Below are 12,982 nucleotides of genomic sequence, written 5' to 3' on the forward strand. Positions count from 1 at the left end.
AGCTGAGTAGCTGCCTTTGGGATGTGGTCTGCTTCTTGTGTATAAGGAGAAGCCTTGGGAATGGTCTCTAGTTTATGACACATTTGGACCCTGCATGTAGTCATGTCATTGTTCAGCAGCCTGCCATGCTCTGCCGACCTTGGGACTTACAATGGACTTGAATTAATGGCCTGCCGTGTGGTTTGGTAACTTTGGGTCTGTGCCATTTTATTTGTCAACCTTGGGCTTGTTAGCCTCAGCAGCCAGTAGCTGCCTAAGTGAAGACATGCCTCTGGCTTCAGTAGGCCAGGAGCAAGAGGCAGAACTGAAGCCCAAGGTCAAGGGGCTTTCACACAGCACCTAGAGCCTGCCAATTTGAACTTGGATTTAAAGCCTCCAAACTGTGAGATAATAAACTCCTGTTTGTTAAGGCCATACCATTTGTGATATATTCTAGTCAGAGTGGCACTAGGTAACCAGAATAGCCAAGTACCAAGGAGCTCTGCTGGTACAATGGTTAAATTTTGGGCTGCTAACTAACTGAAAGGTCAGTGGTTCAAACCCACCAGCTGCTCTACAGGAGAAAGATGTAGCAGTCTGTTTTAGTAAAGATTCACAGGCTTACAAACCTGTGAATTTAGGGCAGTTCTACTTTGTTCATGGAGTCTCTATGAGTCATATCAACTCCATGGTAATGAGATTATTTTTGTTTTTGTTTTTTATGCCTATATCATCCTAGGTCAAAAAATGAAATGGAACACATAAAGATTGATATCCTAGGCATTAGTGAGCTGAAATGGACTGGTTTTGGCTATTTTGAATCAGGCAATCATAAGATCTACTATGCCAGGAATGACAAATTGAAGAAAAATGGCATGGCATTCATCATTACAAAGAATGTGTCAAGATCTATCCTGAAGTACAATGCTGTCAGTGATAGGATAGTATCTATATGCCTACAAGAAAGACCAGTTAATACTGTTGTTGTTTTTGTTATGTGCCGTCAAGTCAGCCTCGACTTATAGCAACCCCTCCTTGGGTTTCCAAGGCGGTATCACTACGGAAGATTGCACAACCTTCCTTCCAAGAAGTGGCTGGTGGGTTTGAACAGCCAACCCTCTGGTTAGCGGTCACCTTAGACACTACACCACCAGAATCAGTCTCAAATCTGTTGAAATCCAAAGCCCACTTCCATCCCACTGTATCACACACTCTGAAATATTACATAATAAAATATGCTATGTCAGAGGAGGAACTGGATACTGTGTCTAATTGCCTTCATGAACAACTGCCTCCTTTGCCATGAGACCAGAAAAACTGGATGGTGCCCAGATACCATTACAGAATATTTTGATCAGAGATGCTATAGAAGAATCCTGATCAAAAGGAGAGGTGGAGGGAATGTGAAACAGCAACTCAAATTCTCATGGAATCCAGATTTTCTCGAGCCATTGAGGCTGGATGATGCCCCAAAACTATTGCCCTGAGGTAATCTTTAAACCTTACACCAAAACTAATACCTGAAATCATCTTTAAACCAAGCAATAGTTTAGCTTATTGTAAGTAAAAAATGCCTGTCTTGAGTATTGTGCTCTTTTAAAGATTTATTTTTACCAGATCAAATTGAAAACAGCAACTCAAAAGGTTGGATGAGAAGCTTAGGGGCAATGAGTTTATCTTATTGGTGGTGCAATAATTTGGAAAAGGATAGTAAGAATGATTGTTCAACTTGCAGAATGTATTGTTGTTGTTGTTGTTTTTATGTGCCGTCGAGTCGGACCCGACTCATAGTGACCCCTCCTTGGGTTTCCGAGGTGGTATCACTATGGAAGTAGATTGCCCTACCGTCCTTCCGAGGAGTAGCTGGTGGGTTTGAACTGCCAGCCTTTTGGTTAGCAGTCAAGTGCCTGAGGCAGTATACCACTAGAGCTCCTGCAGAATGTATTAGTGTAACTAAATTGTGCGTGTAGAAATTGTTGAATTGCTATATGTTTTGCTTTGTATATTCTCGCCAAAAAAAAATTTCTTTAAACAAAGTACTTTAGGAATATATAATATTCATTAATTCACATGTTGCTTCTATGGGTAAATTTATAACTATATCAAAAATCCACTTTGGATTACAGTTTTTGGCCCAGGTTAATAATTTCAATTATGCTCTTCACTGAGAACATGAGAAGACACAGCCTGAAATGAAAACGGAGAAAAAACAAACTGCTCCCATAATTATGGCACCTGTTCCCACTGTATGATCTTTTAAAAGACGTTTTCAAAAATTGGTTCAATTAAAGCTAGTTTGAATGCAAATTTTCTTTATGAGTACAATGCCTCATATATGAATTTGTTACTGGATGGAGCGTTTTGATTACACATCTTTTGGCTACATATGCATGGTTATTGTAGTTATTTAATAACTGCAACACAAAAAAAGAAGTAATACAAACAGAAGCGGAAACCTTATAAATTTCTCTCCAAATATTAATCATTAGAATGTCTGTGGTGATATTTAAGGACCTCCAATTGCTCAAAACAAATGAGCTCTTTTCAAAGTCCAGAAATAGAGTTTAGAACATAACTTAGAATTGTAGTCTTTTGTGATATACATTGTGAAAAATTTTCTTAAAAAAGGAAACTCCACATAATTTTCTATTTCTTGTTCATCTTTTCTACCTCCTCGAAGAAAAAATTCCCATTTTGAAATTAGTGACATGCTAGATACATGTTATCTTTATTGGAGCCACTTATGCACTTCAAAATCATATAACTAGCAAATCCATCAATCAATTAGCATTTTGTTGTTGTTAGATGTCATCTAGAGCCATCTCCAACTCATCAGGATCCTATGTACAGCAGAACAAAACACTGCCTGGTCCTGAGCCAGCCCCACGATCCTTGCTATTTCTGAGCCTATGACAACCCCATGCAAGACAAAAAAAAAACAAACTCACTACCATTAAGTTGGTCCTGACTCATAGTGACCCCTCCTTGGGTTTCCCAGGCGTATCTCTACGGAAGTGGATTACCCATTCTTCCTTCCGATTAGATGTGTAATCTAAATGCTCCAGTAACTAGCACTTATGGAGTAAAAATGGTTAACTCACTCAGCTGCTAATCAAAAGACTGGAAGTTCAACTCCACCCAGAGGCACCTTAAAAGGAAGGCCTAGCGTTCTACTTCCAAAACGTCAGCCACTGAAAATTCTATGGAGCACAGTTCTCTGACACATGGGGGGTTGTCATGGGTCAGAATGAACTTGACAGCAGCTGGTTTGGATTGTTTTTTTCTCTTTTTGATTTTGCTATGAGCTTGATAATCCATCAAGAGCTGTGAATACTCCTTGCCAAAAAAAAAAAAAGTAATATTTCATTTAATCTAAGGTATCATTAATTAATTATGTTTAAAAGTATGTCATTTTAAAAATGCAGCAAATATTGAGCAATCTTCCATAACTATTTTTTATGAAAAGAAAGATTGAATGATGATATGCTGTTTTATACTTATACTTTTTGTGTACTCTTTATTAGTTACAGAGTGTCTGTTTACTAATCAAATATATTAAAATAACCATCTCAGAAAATAGCTGAAACACATACTTATTTTGTTTGTTTGATGTACATTTCTTACTTCTATAAGAAAAAAGCTAATGTGCATGACTTCCTTTAAATACATATGTGTTAATTGGCCTTAGGGAAAATTAACTATAGTACAAGTTCACTGAAAAAAAAGAAACAGATGAGTGACGTTATGTAACTGCTAAGCCAGATGTAACTACACCTACTCCTCACTTACTGACATGGTTGGGTTCCAAAGACCAGGTCATTATGCAAAACTAGGTATTAAAAGAAAATGGAGAATAACCATGTCAGATCACAAAATGGAGAATGACCACATCATTACAAAACTATCAAATTACATCATTACCTAACTGCTGCCAAACAACTGAGAATCATGGGCCAGCCAAGTTGACACATAACCTTAGCCATTATAGCAATGTTATACTCAACTCACACCTCACTGTTCCTTACTGGCAGACATATGTCATTAATGCATAAAATAGTCAGATAGATTTTTTACTATTGTTGTAAAAGTGAAATGTCAGCTAACTAAGATAGTTGATAAGTGAGAAGTAGGTGTGTATTGTCGGTCTATTATTGAATTGCTTGCATGAATTCCTAAACTTAGTATCCCTTTTTTTTTTTTTTACCCTATTTACAATAAGATCTTTGAAATTTCCAAGAAAAGTAGAAGAAATATGTAAATAATGGAGGAAAAAAAGGTTTCTAATTGGCTAGTGTAATTGTCCAAATGAATATGAATATATTTGGGATTGGATTTTAAATGATGGGAAGGGGGGGGAAGAGAATTATAAAGGCAACAGAATTAGCCATAAGTTCTTAAATATTGAACTCGGGCAGGGTAAAAGGGAGGGGGTGTTAATTTTACTGTCCCTTCTAGTTTTGCTTGAAAATTTGAAAGCTTCCATTATAAAAAGTAAAACAAATGATAATAAATTAGCTTTGCTCAAAATATATATCTTTGTGATCTCCTGAAAGTCGTTAGTCTCCTGGGAATTTAAGCATATTAAAAATTTTATTTCCTTTAGTAAAAGAAAAGCAAAAGGTAGCTAGCTAGCTATAGGTGTATATATATATAGAGAGAGAGAGAGAGAGAGAGAGAGTGAGGGAGTGGGAAAGGAAGAGAGAGAATAGGCAAATAATTATGCACAATATTGAAATATTTGGAAAAATAATTCAGGAACTTTTGGAGATACATGCTAAATTTGGCTCTTTTGCTTTCTCCTTTTCATATCTCTACTTTAAAAAGCAGTGATGTCTAAGAAGTATGACCTTATAAAATATGTTATCATTATTTATTTTACTTGTTAAGTGTGTCATTAGTCTTAAAACTTGAGTCATACTATTTTACAATGGTTTAAAAAGTGTTTTTATATAATTGTATAATATTAAATTTTAAAATATCTAGAAATTGCAGCTCCTTATATCACCAGAGATCAGCACTGCATGAAGTTTTATTATTATTTCACAAAAAGAGAGAAATAACATAATTTCAGCATATGCATGGGCTCATGTGCATCTGTTTGTGTATACAGCTATTTATAGCTTAGTACCATGGATGATTCTAACTCACAAGCTGTAGAGTCACACAACGTGTGCTCATCTCTATAGCAACCATTTCTAAGATAAATGCACTTCTGAACAATGGTCCCAAAATAGTCTATTACCCATTTTTGTAGATTTCCATTGTAGCAGCAAAGAACAATCTTGCAAAACCTTGATCCACTCCTTAACCATCTAATATAGAAACAAAACATGTATCTCCAAGCCTGCAGAGAAAATATGATTAAATACAATAACAATTTCTATAATAAACTAAGTATTTCATGAGGGCTGATTCATTTTCCAGATTATCTGTACTTGATTCTCCTTAAAACTTTTTGGTTTCAGCCAAACAAAGTACAGGCATGTGAGTTAAACATTTACCTCAAGTAGACACACACCCTGGAGAGAACAATCATGGGAGAAGGAAGGGCTGCTTATGCACAGGGAGATAGCTCAGGGTGCAGAAGAGTATGAAGGGATGGACACTGGGAGGAGGTAACTATGGGGAAGAAGTGGGAGGGGAGCTGCTGCATTGTAAATTTTGGTCAATGACATGAGACAAAGTATATGTGAACTGCTGTATGAAAAGTGAATTTACTCTGTAAATCTTCACCCAAATCCTAATTAAAAAAAAAAAATTTTTTGGTTTCTTTAGCCATTTATCCTTTCTGAGATTTCTCATCTATAAAACAAAAGGGAAGAAATGATATCTCTGGTATCTTTGCTCTAAACTGTTAGGATTTTATGATTTCTCTGGTCACTTCAGCCATTATTGAAAGGAGCAGGGGAAATAAGATCAACTGAAACTTAAGTTAGGCAATCTTCTCCACTTGGTGGGTCCAATAAAAGAGAATTTTAAAACTATTGACCGCAATGACTGAATTCACATTTTTAAAATTCTAAATATTTTACTCTTTTTTTCCTATTAAAGTTTACTAAATTTTATTAAAGTTAAGCATATTTTAATTTTTCAAAACAAGGACAGACAGAAAGGGGTTCTTACACCAGGGAAAATTCCTCTCTGTAGTTAGTTATAAAGGAGCTCATTTTGCCCATACCCCACCACATCTCCTCTGCTGGGTTGTCAATGTCAGTCTTCTCCAAGGAAGCGGAAAAGTCTTTGTGGCCCTTAAGTGCACAGGGCCAGAACATATGTGAATGGAGAGAGTGGTCAAAGAAAAGACTGACTGCACATTCTTTCAGCTCCTTAAAAATGGAGAGCTGACTCTCTGGGTTTTGGTAGATCTACTACTCTCCCTCCCATCTCACTCTCACAGTCCTTAAATTCTCTAAATTCCAAGAGTTAGAGGGATAGGAGGAGGTCACTCCACAGGAGAAAAGACCTGGCAATCTGTTCCCGTAAAGATTACAGCCTAGGAAACCCTATGGGGAAGTTCTACTCTCTGATATATAGGGTCATTAGGAGTTGACATTGACCCTAAGGCACACAAAAACAAGGTTTTCTGAAGCTTTATTCAGAGTCTACTTAGGCAGAACTGTGACGTCATCAAGTTTGCCTTGAAAGCGATCCTTACTCAAGGTCCAACTCTCTTAGTAAATTCCTTTTAAGGAGCTCCAGATTCCTTTTAAAGTGCCTTTAGAGGGCCACATCTCTAACAGTGTTCCTGAATGCTGAGGTATCTTCCCTTTCTTTTCTCTTCCATTAAAGGAGAACTTCCTTCTTCTCTTATCTGGGCACAGGGACTCCTTACTGCACATCTTGGCCAAACCATCAAACCCCTCACTGTTATTCTTTTCCAAATTCCAGACCCACTCAGAAATATGCTAAGTCCTTTGACATCTTTTCCCTCAAGACAAGGCTGCCTACAGATCTAATCCATGCTAACAAAGGAAAAGCAACAATTGGAGAATTTCCACTACCTTTTAGGTTATTGTCGTTACTTGCTGTTGAGTTGGTTCCAACTCACAGCGACCCTAGTACAACAAAACGAAACGATGCCCAGTCCTGCGCCATCTTCACAATCCTTGCTATGCTTGAGCCCATGGTTGCAACCACTGTGTCAATCCATCTCATTGAGGGTCTTCTCCTTTTTGCCGACCCTTGACTTTACTAAACGTGATATCCTTCTACCTTCTGATAATATGACCAAAGTAGGTGAGATGAAGTCTGACCATTATTGCTTCCAAGGAACGTTCTGGCTGCACTTCTTCCAGGACAGATTTGTTCATTCTTCAAGCAGTCCATGGTGTTTTCAGTATTCTTCACTCACACCACAACTCAAAGGCATCAACTCTTCTTCATTATTCCCCATTCATTGTCCAGCTTTCACATGCATATGCGAGGCAATTGAAAATACCATGGCTTGGGTCAGGGGCATCTTAGTCCTCAAACTGACATCTTTGCTCTTCTACATTTCTTTTGCAGCACATTTGCCCAGTGCAATACAGCATCTGATTTCCTGACTGCTGCTTTCACGTATCCAAGTAACTGTGGATCCAAGTAAAATGAAATTGCTGACAACTTCAATCTTTTATCTGTTTATCATACTGCTGCTTATTGGTCCAGTTGTGAGAATTTTCATTTCCTTTATGTTGAGGTATAATCCATACTAAAGACTGCAGTCTTTGATCTTCATCAGTAAGTGCTTCAAGTCCTCTTCACTTTCAGCAACCAAGGTTGTGTCATGTGCATATCGCAAGTTGTTAATTATTCCTCCAATCTTGATGCCATGTTCTTCTTCATATAGTCCAGTTTCTCAGATTATTTGCTGAGCATACAGATTAAATAAGTGTGATGAAAGGATACAACCCTGGCATACACTCTTCCTTATTTTAGACCATGGAGTATATCCTTGTTGTGTTTGAATGACAGCCTCTTGGTCTATGTACAGTTTCCTCATGAGCCGAATTAAGTGTTCTGGAATTCCCATTCTTCACAAAGTTATCCATAACTTGATATAATCCACTCAGTTAAATGCCTTTTCATAGTTAACAAAACACAGGTATCTTTCTAGTGTTCTCTGCTTTCAGCCAAGATCCATCTGACATCAGCAATGTTATACCTCATTCCACACTTCAGAAAAGGACATGGAGTGTTCTGGTTACCTAGTGCCACTCTGACAAGAATATACTACAAGTGGATGGCTTTAACAAACAGGAGTTTATTCTCTTACAGTTTGGAGGCTTTAAGTCCAAGTTCAAAGTGCCAGGCTCTAGAGGCTGGGTGAAAGCCCCTCAACCTGGAGGTCCAGCTCTGCCTCCTGCTCCAGGCCCGATGAAGCTAGAGGTGATTCTTCACTCAGACAGCTGCTGGCTGCTGAGGCTGAGAAGCCCAAAGATGACAAGTAAAAAAGGCACAGTCCTGATGTTACCAAACCACACAGCAAGCCATTAATTCAAGTTCATTGTAAGTCCCAAGGTTGGCAGAGCATGGCAGGCTGCTGAACAATGACACGGCTACATACAGGGTCCAAGCATGCGATATGCTAGAGACCATTCCCGAGGCTTCTCTTTATACACAGGAAACAGACCACATCCCAAAGGCAGCTACTCAGCTGCTTGTGGTAGATCCCACCATGGAGTTGATTGCCAGTCTCATCATGGGGAATAACTACCACCAGCTGCCCAGCCACTCAACCAGGCCCAGCCAAGTTGACACACAAACATAACTACCACATGGAGGCAGCATCTTCTGACCTCCTCTAACTTCACAAGAGGAAGACAGAATCACCATCAGCAGCCCAAGGCTTATTTCTATGAGGGCAGACATGCTGCCACCCTCCAGCCTTTTTACCAACTTTGACACCAACTGTCCCTCTCACAGTACTCACTGCTTCTCTGCTGGGTTCGATAATTCATTGCAATGGCTGCACAGAACTTACAGACAATACTCATGATTATGGGGTCTATTAAGGAAATTGCACCCTACAACTCAGGTTCAGGAACACTCTCAGGATACAACTTTTTGATCAGGACAGTCCCCCTCTGCTGTGCCCTCAGACACTCCTCTCTGGCCCTTGGCCTCTTGACCTAGCCTCTGCCTCTGTAGGCCAGGTCAGCCTGCCACTCTGTCTTGTGCCTCTTGGTTCCACTGCCACCATCTCTCTGCTGGCAGGGTGTCCCTCCACCAGGGCATCTCTCAGCCAAGGAGGTCCAGTGCAGGGATCTTGGGTCCAAGGACGTGCTCCACTTCACCTCCAGCTCTTCTCCTTGATGGCAGTGAGATCCCCTCTCTGCCTCTAGGAGGGCTCATTTTAAGTCTGGCAGAGTGACAAAAGTAACCAATCCCAACATCAGAGGTCTACATAACTTATTTGCATCGTTCCACCCAGTAATCTGCTGGGAGTTACAAAGACTAGGCTAGAAAAGCCATACCAAGTAATGCACTGCACCACACACATCCTCTCTGAATCCACCTTGAATTTCTGGAAGTTCTCTGTCAACATACTGCTGCAACCGTTTTTGAATTATCTTCAGTAAAATTTTACTTGCATGTGATATTAATGATATTGTTTGATAATTTCCACATTCTGTTGGTTCCCGTTTCTTTGGACTCAGCACAAATATCAGTCTCTTCCAGCCAGTTGGTTGCGTAGATGTCTTGCAAATGTCTTGGCATAAATGAGTAAGTGATTCCAGCACTGCATCTGTTTGTTGGAACATCTCCATAGGTATTTCATCATTTCCTGTAGCCTGGTTTCTTGCCAATTCACTTAGTGCATCTTGGACTTTTTCCTTCAACACCATTGATTCTTGAACATGTGCTCTCTCCTGAAATAGTTGAACATTGACCAACTTTTTTGGTACAGTGACTCTAGGTATTCCTTCCATCTTCTTTTGATGCTTCCTGCATCATTCAATATTTTGCCCATAGAATCCTTAAATATTGCAACTCAAAGTTCGAATTTTTCCTTCAGTTCTTTCAGCTTGAGAAATGCCAAGTGTGTCTTCCCTTTTGGTTTTCTAACTCCAGGTCTTTGCATATTCCATTATAATACTTTACTTTGTCTTCTTGACCTATCCTTTGAAATCTTCTGCTCAGTTCTTTTCTTTCATCACTTCTTCCATTCGCTTTAGCTACTCTGTATTCAACAGTAAGTTTCAGAGTCTCTTCTGACATCCATTTTTGTCTTTTCTTTCTTTCCTGTCCTTTAAATGACCTTTGGCATTCTTCAGGTATGATTATTTTGGTTACCTCTGTGTTGCTCTGACAGTAATATACCACAAATGGGATGGCTTGAACAAACAGGAGTTTATTCTCTTACAGCTTGGAGGCTTTAAGTCCTTACTAGTTCAAAGTGCCAGGCTCTAGGAGCTGGGTGAAAGCCCCTTGACCTTGGGCTTCAGCTCTGCCTCTTGCTCCCAGCTCACTGAAGCTAGAGGCATCTCTTCTCTCAGGCAGCTACTGGCTGCTAAGGCTAACAAGCCCAGGGTCAATAAATAAAATGGCACAGTCCCGATGTTAGCAATCATATGGCAGGTCATTAACTCAAGTCCATTAAAAGTCCCAAGGTCAGCAGAGTATGGCAGGCTTTTGAACAACGACACAGCTACATGCAGGGTTCAAGAATGCCGTGAGCTAGAGACCATTTCCAAAGCTGCTTCTTATATATAGGAAGCAGAACACATACCCAAAGCAGCTACTCAGCTGCTTGTGGAAGATCCCACCATGAAGTTGATTGCCAGTCTCATCATGGGGAATAACTACCACTGGCTTCCCAGCCACTCAGCCAGGCCCAACCAAGTTGACATACAACTTTAACTACCACATATGATGTTCTTGATTTCATTCCACAACTCATTTGGTTTTCATTGTGGGATCAATGGTGTTCAATGTGTCAAATCTATTCTTCAGATGGTCTCCTAATTCAGTTGGAATAGTATCAAGGTCATATTTTGGCTCTCGTGGACTTCCCTTAATTTTCTTCAGCTTCAACTTGAACTTGTATATGAACAATTTATGGTCTTTTCCACAATCAGCTCCTGGCTTTGTTTTAACTGATGATATTGAGCTTTTCCATCATCCGTTTCAACAGCTGTAGTCGATTCCTTTATACTCTGTCTGGTAAGGTCCACTGTATAGCCACCACTGATGTTGTTGAAAAAAGGTATTTGCAATGAGTATGTCATTGAGCTTGCAAAATTCTATCATGCAATCTCCAGCATCCTTTCTATCATCAAGGCTATATTTTCCAACTACATTTTGGGTAAAGCTATATTTTTAAAAAGGAGTCCTGGTGGCACAAAAGTTAAGGGTTTGGCTGTGAACTGAAAAGTTGATGATTCAAACCCACCCAGTGGCTCCACTGGAGGAAGAACTGGCAATCTTCTCCCATAATGATTGTTGTTGGATCCCATGGAGTCAATTCCATGACACATAGTGATCCTATAGGACAAAGTAAAACTGCCCCAAAGGGTTTCCTGAGCTGTAATCTTTATGGGAGCAGATATCCAGGTTTCTGTTTTTCCTGCAGAACTTCTGGTGGGTTCAAACCAACATTCTTTTGGTTAGCAGCCCAGCACTTAAGCCCTGTGCCTTCCAGCCTGGAACCTTACAAGAGATGCTAATGGGAGTCCTCTGAACAGAGAACCAATAATAGCAAACAACAACTGACCATTAATACACAAGATGATATAACCCAGAAACCAACACAGCTATGGAAGTTTCTAAAGTAAAATAAGCTTACAAGATTATAAACAGGGAGCCAGAAACATCAATTGGCAAAGGAGGACAATTACAAACCAAAAAGAGGGAAAAAATAATGTAGTTACAAAATTTCTAAATGGGGAGGAAGGCTAGAGAGTTGCAAGATAGAATGGACTGTTCTAAACTAGGAGCTCTGGTAGCATAGTGCCTAAGGCACTTGACTGCTAACCAAAAGGCTGGCGGTTCAAATCCACCAGCCACTCCTCTGAAGGAAGATGGGGCAATCTACTTCCATAGTGATACTGCCTTGGAAACCCAAATAGGGGTCGCTGTGAGTTGGGTCTGACTCGACAGCACATAACAACAACAACAACAACACACTTGGAGAGAAAATTATAAATCACAGACTAACCGCAAAGAAAGATGATAAAACTTCACATCATGGTAAAAAAGAGAACAAGCACAAATATTTAGCAAATACTAAAACAATAGCAACAAAAGAAATGACAACATGATTCATAAACATAATGAGCTCAGCACAGAAAATGATATGGAACAAAGAAACCAGCAACACCATGAAAAAACACATAACAAAATGACAGCAACAAATTCATATTTGTCGATAATTACAGTGACTGTCAATGGATTAAATGCACCATTAAAGAGACAGAGAGTTGCAGACTGAATAAGAAAACATAACCCATCAATATGCTGTCTACAAGAGACACACCTTAGAAACAAAGACAAAAATAGACTAAAAATCAAAGGTTGGAAAATGATATATCAAGCAAATGCAACCAACAAGAGTAGAAGTGGCAACATTAATTTCTGATCAAATTGACTTTAAGACAAAAGCCACCATACAAGACAAGGAAGGACATTAATAATGATAAAAGGATCAATTGAACAAGAAGATATAACCATAATAAATATCTATGGACCCAGTGAAAGAGCCCCAAAATACATAAATCAGACTTGAAAAGAGTTGAAAAGGCAAATAGATGACTCCACAGTCACAGTAGGAGACTTTAATACACTGCTTTCAATGAAAAATAAAACAACTGGAAAGAAACTCAAAGGACACAGAAGAGCTAAACAATGTAAGCCACCAACTTGACCTTATAGACATCAACAGAGCACTTCACCCAACAACAGCACAACTATACATTCTTTTTCCAGTGCACATTGAACATTCTCCATGATAGACCATATGTGAGGCCATAAAGCAAGCCTTAATAAATTTAAAAACATTGAAATACTGCAAAGCATCTTCTCA

The sequence above is a fragment of the Orycteropus afer genome, unplaced genomic scaffold (assembly GCF_000298275.1).
Source record: "Orycteropus afer afer isolate SDZICR_OR568_19922 unplaced genomic scaffold, OryAfe1.0 scaffold00001, whole genome shotgun sequence".
Classification (NCBI taxonomy): domain Eukaryota; kingdom Metazoa; phylum Chordata; class Mammalia; order Tubulidentata; family Orycteropodidae; genus Orycteropus; species Orycteropus afer.